The sequence below is a fragment of the Quercus suber genome, unplaced genomic scaffold (assembly GCF_002906115.3).
Source record: "Quercus suber isolate HL8 unplaced genomic scaffold, Cork oak 2.0 scaffold_132, whole genome shotgun sequence".
In the NCBI taxonomy this organism is placed as follows: domain Eukaryota; kingdom Viridiplantae; phylum Streptophyta; class Magnoliopsida; order Fagales; family Fagaceae; genus Quercus; species Quercus suber.
In genome coordinates this window covers 1,268,727-1,276,633 of record NW_027069595.1, presented here as the reverse complement: position 1 = coordinate 1,276,633, position 7,907 = coordinate 1,268,727, and the positions used below count along the sequence as shown (strand labels likewise).

The window sequence follows — 7,907 nt, the reverse complement described above, 5'->3', positions numbered from 1 at the left end:
AGCAAAAATTTACATCCAGAAACTACCAACAATAATTAAGAGTTAAGTTTAAGCTATACCAATTACCAATAGTAACTTTATATAGAGAATATGAATTCTTTAAATTTAAGATCTTGCAGACAAAATAGTTATTAATTCTTCATCATCTTTAAATTTGATGGGTATCGAGAATATGAAGAGAACATACAATAGAATTGTGATTTTGATAAAATATTTACCTACTAAATCTTTCTCACTCAATCATTTTCGTCCAAATTTGAGAGAATCACATTAGCACATCATACTTTACATGAATAGAATGATGAAATTAATATCTTTTAAATCTCTTTCTTCTCAAAATAAAAAATTATAAGAAAATTATAGATTTGTAAATTTGATAAAAACCTAAAATTAAATTAATTTTTAAGGGGAAAACATATATTTATATTTTTGCTGAATAAGAGGATTTTATAGAAGCAAAAAAATTACTCGGATCCAGGCCATCTTATTTTTGGGCCTGAATCATGGATGAGAGGTGGGAGTAGATAGAGATGGGCTCTTTCCTATCACAAGGCCAGGGCAGCTAGCATATGGGCTAAACCGAGGTAATGGTCCTGAATCACCTTTCTTTTCCTTTTTTTTTTTTTTTTTCTTTTTTAAATAAGAGAGCTTTAATTTATGGCGTTTGCTCTTAATAATAGTTTTTTATTATCAGACTAAGACACCAATCAGTTTTTGGTATAGGCAAAAATTGAACCCCAAATCTTTTATATAACCATTAAAGATTTTACCAGTTAAGTTAACTATAATCCATTGGTCCTGAATCACCAAATAACATAACAACCAAAAAGAAAAAAAATTAGAAGCTAGGAAATCAAAAGTCTATACACAAATAATTTGATACTTGTTTACATTACAAGCGGTTAATGGTAAGTAAAAATGTAAACTTAATAACAACTCTAGATGAGAACTAATTAAGGTTTACTAATTCAATTGTTGTAAAAAAAAAATTGAAAATTATTTATTTATAGCGTTGCTCTCAAAAAATAACAGAGACCATCTGTCTAGACTATTAATCACTACAATATATTTGCTTCAACAGTGTCCAAAAAAAAAAGCAAATTGCTAAATCAGTGTTTGGTAGCTTAGACTTGATGCGATCGGTCGGTCATGGAAGGACTAGAAGCTGGAGACTTGGTAAGTATCAACAAATGGTGGTAGGTGGGATCTGAAGTCAAGTCTGATTGGTTTGGTGAAACTCATTCATCCCATTAATGTACCAGTGACACCGCTACCACTGCCACCAAAATATTGAGAAAATTTCACATTTATGATACTATTATGGTAACTATTGACACAATTTTTTTTTACTACTTATTTATTATTCTTTTAGGACTTGATAATTGATACTTGCTAAGTTTTTATTAGTATATCACTTAATACATAAGCAAACCATCCAAACAAATAAGCATATTAGAGATTTGATGTCGTTTTAATTGATAATTAGATGCTAGAGATTTGTGTTTAATTTTAAATGTATCCATGTGTTTGCATAAGTTACATGCTAATTTGAATAATAGATATTTTTGTTGAAATTAGAGAAATTTCAATTAGAATTTGAAATTAGAATTCAATTTTGCGTCATGTGTCTAAATTTATATGGAGACCACACCATAATTATTCATTTAAGTTTGTGTCATGTGTCCACTTAAGTTTTTTAATATTTTTACCAATTGAGTTAATGACTGCAAAATACTAAGAATCTAATATTAATAAATTATAAAATTAAAAAAATTAAAAAAAAAAGAAACTAATCACATATACTCAATAAAAATCATCACACAACAAAGATTGCCACACATTCTATATTATTAAAAATTAGAAAAAAAATGATCATAAATAGTATTAAATTTAGGTAAGAATTTTAATATGTGACTAATTATGTTTACTTTTAGAAAAAAAATAATTTGACTAATTATTTATATTTTTATGATAAAAATTGTATTTAATTTTAAATATATCTATATGTATGCATGTGTTACATACTATTTTATTTTTTAATAATTTAACTAATTATTTATATTTTTATAATAAAAATTGTGTTTAATTTAAAATACATCCATATGTTTGCATGTGTTACATGCTAATTTGAATAATGAATGGCTTTATTGAAAATATAAGCAGATTCCAACTAATTAAATTATAAGATTCTTGGAACATATTTAAAAATCTAAAATTATTATTATTTTTTAATTATTTAAAAAAGAAACAACAAAGGTCCAATAAAATAAATTAATGAACCTTTTGTTATCCACTCCATTTTTCAGTTACTGCAATTTTGAAAACGGTAAACTCTTTTGGACTGTTTATTTATAAAACCTGAACCATACAAACCGTTTGTCCATACTATGTTTGCTGAGGATTCCCATTTCCCACTATAATCTTTTCAATCAGAGAAGTCTCCCCCCAATACCCAATTGAGAGAAAAAACTGTGGAAAACAAGAACAGGATGGCTGACGAGCACAGTGCCCAAATTCCAAAAGTGAAACTTGGAAATCAGGGACTTAAGGTAAAACCCATTTCAGTTCCTTGGTTTTACTTTCAAATTTTCAATACCCTATAAGATAAAGCACAAAACTTTAATTTCATTCTTTCATATATGCTTTTACTATGTGTTTGGAAATTGCTCAAGGTAGTACTAATTGTCCAAATTCATATAGTACAACTGAGAAAAAATGAATTTGATTTAAAACCCAGTTCAATGGTTGACTTCCCCACAGCAATGGGATCATAAAAATCTAAACTTTTTTTTTATCATATAGCTTTTCTTTATGTTCGTTTGCATTTAGTTTATATATTATATCTGGGTTTTTTCGTGTCTGCCTATTAATCCATTGAAGTGCTTAAATGGCAAAATGAGATATAAAGATTTCTTCTTTTTTCCAGGTATAAATGGGGTTATATCTTTTGAACTGATAGATCAACAATTTTAGAAGTGTTACAAGTCGAAAACTGATAGAATTGATAAGTAAGATCAAAACAATTATAACATTGTGTCCCTCATTTTCTTTTCTGTATAGGGTTGAAGAAACAAACATTATATATTTTTTTGAGACGGTAGGCTGATAAATTATTCTCCTGTATCATTTGTCGATCTATTTGACGAGCTGTGATAGTGTTAAGTAATTCATTTTGTAAACTGGGATCACATAATTTTACCTCAAGTAGACATGCTATCATCAAATTCATTGGGACTCTCTCTTAAAAAAGTGATCAGAGGCATGAATTATTCCCCACTTTTCCTCTTTAGAATGTGGAGAAAGAGTTAAGAAATGGTTGTTTGAGTTCTCCTCCACAAAATAAGAGATTTTTTTTGCTTGTTATAAACTTTTTAGATTGTAATGTAATTTGTCTTCCAGGTTTCAAAGCTGGGGTTTGGCTGTATGGGGCTGTCTGGAGTCTACAATGATCCTGTCCAGGAAGAGGTTGGCATATCAATCATCAAGTATGCATTCAGTAAAGGAATCACATTCTTTGATTCAGCAGATGTTTATGGAGCAAATGCTAATGAAGTTTTGGTTGGAAAGGTAATGCACCTGCACAATAATATTTTACTGGATGATCTATATTCATTTATGCTAGCTACAATGTGTTTGAACTTTGAATACCTTTGCTGATTTATTTATACTGGCAGTATATCTGTGAGATGCATGACATTTTATAGGCGTTTACAATCTCCATATCTACAATCACACGACTTAAAAGTCTTCCAAATTGTATTTCACTAATGTAATTAATTTTCCACAAAACAAAGAAGGAATCAAAGTTCCCTCAAAAAATATTTTTAGAACCTTCTTGAGATATCTGTTTGCACCATGTCCATATCTATAATTAACTTCATGTAAACATATAGAAAACAATATAACACAAATAAAGATGAAAAACTCAACACAAAGGAAAATGCAGATCTAGATAGGATTTGGGGATTTAAAGATGTGTGTGTTCCATTGTTAATGGTTTGGAGAGAGAATGAGACATGAAGAGCTGAGAGAGATGAAGATAGAGGGACAATAATTAAAAGCAAAGGAAAAGGTGTAATAAAACAATGAGCAAATGGAGTAAGGACAATGAGTAATTGAAGGACCCACAAAAATTAATATAACAACTAGTATCTGTATTGGATCCATTCATAATAGAGTGGCTAAATTTTACACTAACCATCAACCTACTTCAACCCTCCTCCTTTTCCCAAGCTTAAGACCAGTTGTGAACAAAATATATAACACTAAGCATAGACACAGGTAGAGCTACCCACAAAAATTAATAGCACAAAAAAAAAAAAAAAAGAGGTCAATTCTAGCTGTCCTTGTTGCTGAATTTAATTCAAGGGCTGAACTTTCTCTGAGCTTTGATTTGTATATATTTATATGGTTTAGTATCTCTTTGTAGACTAGGATATCCTAATTAACAAAGAACGATATAGGAAAAGTTTTGGCTTTGTTTGAAAAACTCTGTAAAAGAAGGGATTGAGTATGAAAGCTCGAAAATATATTGAAACACAAGAGCTATTTAGACCCCCAAATAAAATATTACGGCTAGATTGCTTTTACTCTAACTTATCTAAGTGTGGAACAAGAGTAAATGAAGCGCAAACAACCGATACTACTCTAGTGCATAAACATGAACAACCAACAATAAAAGTAAAGCACAAAAGTAAGGGAAGAGAGAATGCAAACACAAGATAACACGCCGATGTGTTATCGAAGAGGAAACCGAAGATCTCAGCGAAAAACCTCTCCGCCGCCCTCCAAACGGTAAATCGATCCACTAGATAATAAGTTAGGATACATGAGTTAGCAAGAGACTCTCCAAGCCTAATCTACCCGATGTACCTAAGCCCTCTAAGCTCCTACTCTAACAAGGTTTCTCAGAACCATGTCTTGTCTAGCTTTTCGGATCCCGCAATATGCCCTATTGAATCCACCAAGCCTCACCGGCTTCTTTTGGCAAATCCTTAGAGCTTCCCAAGCTCCAAAACACTCTCAACACTCTAAATAGGTGTGGGTTGTGTTTGGGTATAAATCTCCTCTCAAGGTATGACAATGGGAGAGGGATGGAGAAGAGGCTACAATGATTTCTCACTAAGGATAAGTAGCTCTTTCTCAAAAAGATGGGTGTATGTGTTGTAGAAAAATTATCTAGAGTTTTTCTCTCTGAATAGCCTTTCATACATTTGTGGGTAATGAGAGTATATATAGTATGAGTGAAAAGTAAGAAAGTCACTTTTTAAAATCCTCCAGGCAGAATGTTTCGCGACTACCTCGCGGGAAGGCCTTACCCGCAAGACACTCGCGAAAACAACAGCTTGGCACGACTCTTCAGCTTCCAGTCGTGTGCTCCTCACATGGCTCTTTTGCAAGTTAGTTTCCAGCGAGACACCCGCGAGATTTACTGATTCTTCATTTAAGCTTGAGTCTTCACCAACTTAATACTAAATCCAATACAATAAAATCTCACAGAATACAAGGAACAATATTAAAGTAATTACAACACTTTTTGTCATGGAATAAAGCCAACATCAAAAATAGGTGTAAATCACAACTTTACAGAGTACAATATGTACTATAATTCTGATATGATATTGTTATTATATCTCTTGTATCAAGAAATCAATGCATTGCTCATTTCTGGGCTCTCAACCTTAATGAACGAAGCCACTTTCTTACCCTTGGGAAGAATCTATAACTTGTTAGCTCCAGAGATCAATCTCCTGTGCATCTAAAACCTGAAACATTGGAAATGGACTTCTAAAGAACCATTGTCCATGCATTGTCCACATTAATTGAAAAGCCTTAAGCATTTCTTTTGGAAAATAAAATAAAAAATAAAAAATAAAAAATAAAAAAACCATCACTTGCTTCTGAAGCCTTTGCCAGAAACATTTGTCATTATACCAGGTTTCATAAAAACGACAATCAAAATAGTGACAGCAAACCCTGATGGTGAAAGCTTCTATTTATCTATTCATTAGTGGAAACAGAAACTATATTAGTAGACCATCTTATGAGAACACAGACCACCATGATTGTTGTTACTTCTGCAGCTGGCTCAAGAGTAAAGAGTTTCATAAAATTTATGTCTTTTCAGGCATTGAAGCAGTTGCCTAGGGAGAAGATTCAGTTAGCCACAAAATTTGGTATAGTCAAAATGGAAGCTAATAGAGTCACAGTTAATGGTACTCCTGAATATGTCCGCTCCTGTTGTGAGGGTAGTCTGAAGCGCCTTGATGTGGGTTATATTGATCTCTACTACCAGCACCGGGTTGACACTTCAGTTCCTATAGAAGAGACTGTAAGTGTTTCAAAAATTCTTTCTCCCCCTTTTTAAAATGCATTCTGCAAGTGACATCAATTTTTATATATTGTTGCCTTAACTCAAACTCATAAGCAGTGCTGTTAGACTCTTTCAGCTTCTTGAAGTTGTAAACTAGGTAATTCATCTATTAATTTCTTTTTCCTTTTCTTTTTTTCTTTTTTTTTTTTTTTTTTTTTTTTTATATGGTAGATTGGGGAACTTAAGAAGTTGGTGGAAGAAGGAAAAATAAAGTATATTGGATTGTCTGAAGCTAGTGCAGACACAATAAGGAGGGCACATGCAGTTCATCCCATCACTGCTGTACAAATGGAGTGGTCCTCTGGACTCGCGAAATTGAGGAAGAAATAATCCCCCTTTGCAGGTAATTTCATATTCTATTCCAAATTATTAGAAAATCAAATCTCTATTCACAATTTATCCATGCCTTCCTGCCCTAAAACCATTCCTGTTACCTTTTTCCATTATGTTTATATATCGGTCAACATCTCAAGTTCTTGAGGCTTAAAACCGAAAAATGCTGTAGCATGTTTCTTGCATCAGAGAAATGTACATGGATGTATGATATACTAGCTCTATTAAAAAATATACCTTTTTATTTGAATTTTATATTTTTGGCAGTAGATTTATCTCCTAGGATAAAATGTTATATTTCCCCGCCTTGGGTTGTCGTGCCATTTGCATTTTCCTGTTACTATGCTGCTGCTACAATTTGTTTGAACACCATACTGTGCTGTGAAAAGTGTCCTTTAAGGATATATGCCAAATGTACAGGGAGCTTGGAATTGGAATGGTACCATACAGCCCTCTTGGTCGTGGATTTTTTTGGTGGCAAAGCAGTCATAGAAAGTATACCTGCAAATAGTTTTTTGGTATGTAGCTGGTTTTTCATTCCTTATCTGTGCATCTATATAAACAGATTTTTTGGCTTGTTAGAAGTTATTGTTTTTCTCTTGTTGCTTGTGAGATTAAGCTTGGACTGATGGCTAATTTTTACCTTTTGTCAGAACGCAAATCCTAGATTTCAAGGAGAGAATTTTGATCAAAACAAGACCCTCTATTTTCGATTAGTAAAGTTAGCTGAAAAGCATGGATGCACCCCTGCACAACTTGCACTTGCATGGATTGTTGCATTCAAGGAGATAGGAATGTGGTTCCCATCCTGGTGAGTGACTCTTGTGAACTAATGCACCACTTCAATCTGTATGTGTTGCTAGATTTCAAAAAAAGCATCAAAACAATTGTCTGAAAAAAGAAAATAATTTGAGATAACAATCATTAGAAATTTAATTGGAATTGTGGCTACTGAATAAATAACTTCACATAAATCAATATTAAATACTCTATCTGCTATTAGTCTTCCTCTTCATCACCAGCTAGTTAAAAAACAGGGGAAAAAAGGTACTCTTACCTACTTATGATGTTTCTTGGTAGCAAATGTCAACTTGCAAATCTGTCTTGTCATTCAAAAGCAGCAGGACATGATCATGATATGTTGTTTTGATATTCTGGTTTCAAAATAAATGAAAAGTTCAGATATATTATTCAGCGTCAA

General features: G+C 32.2%; 1 pseudogene; it reads left to right on the top strand.

The window, feature by feature from the left end:
- Positions 1-2,319: 2,319 nt before the first annotated feature.
- LOC112000367 (probable aldo-keto reductase 1) overlaps positions 2,320-7,907 on the top strand; it is a 7,383-nt pseudogene continuing 1,795 nt past the window's right edge.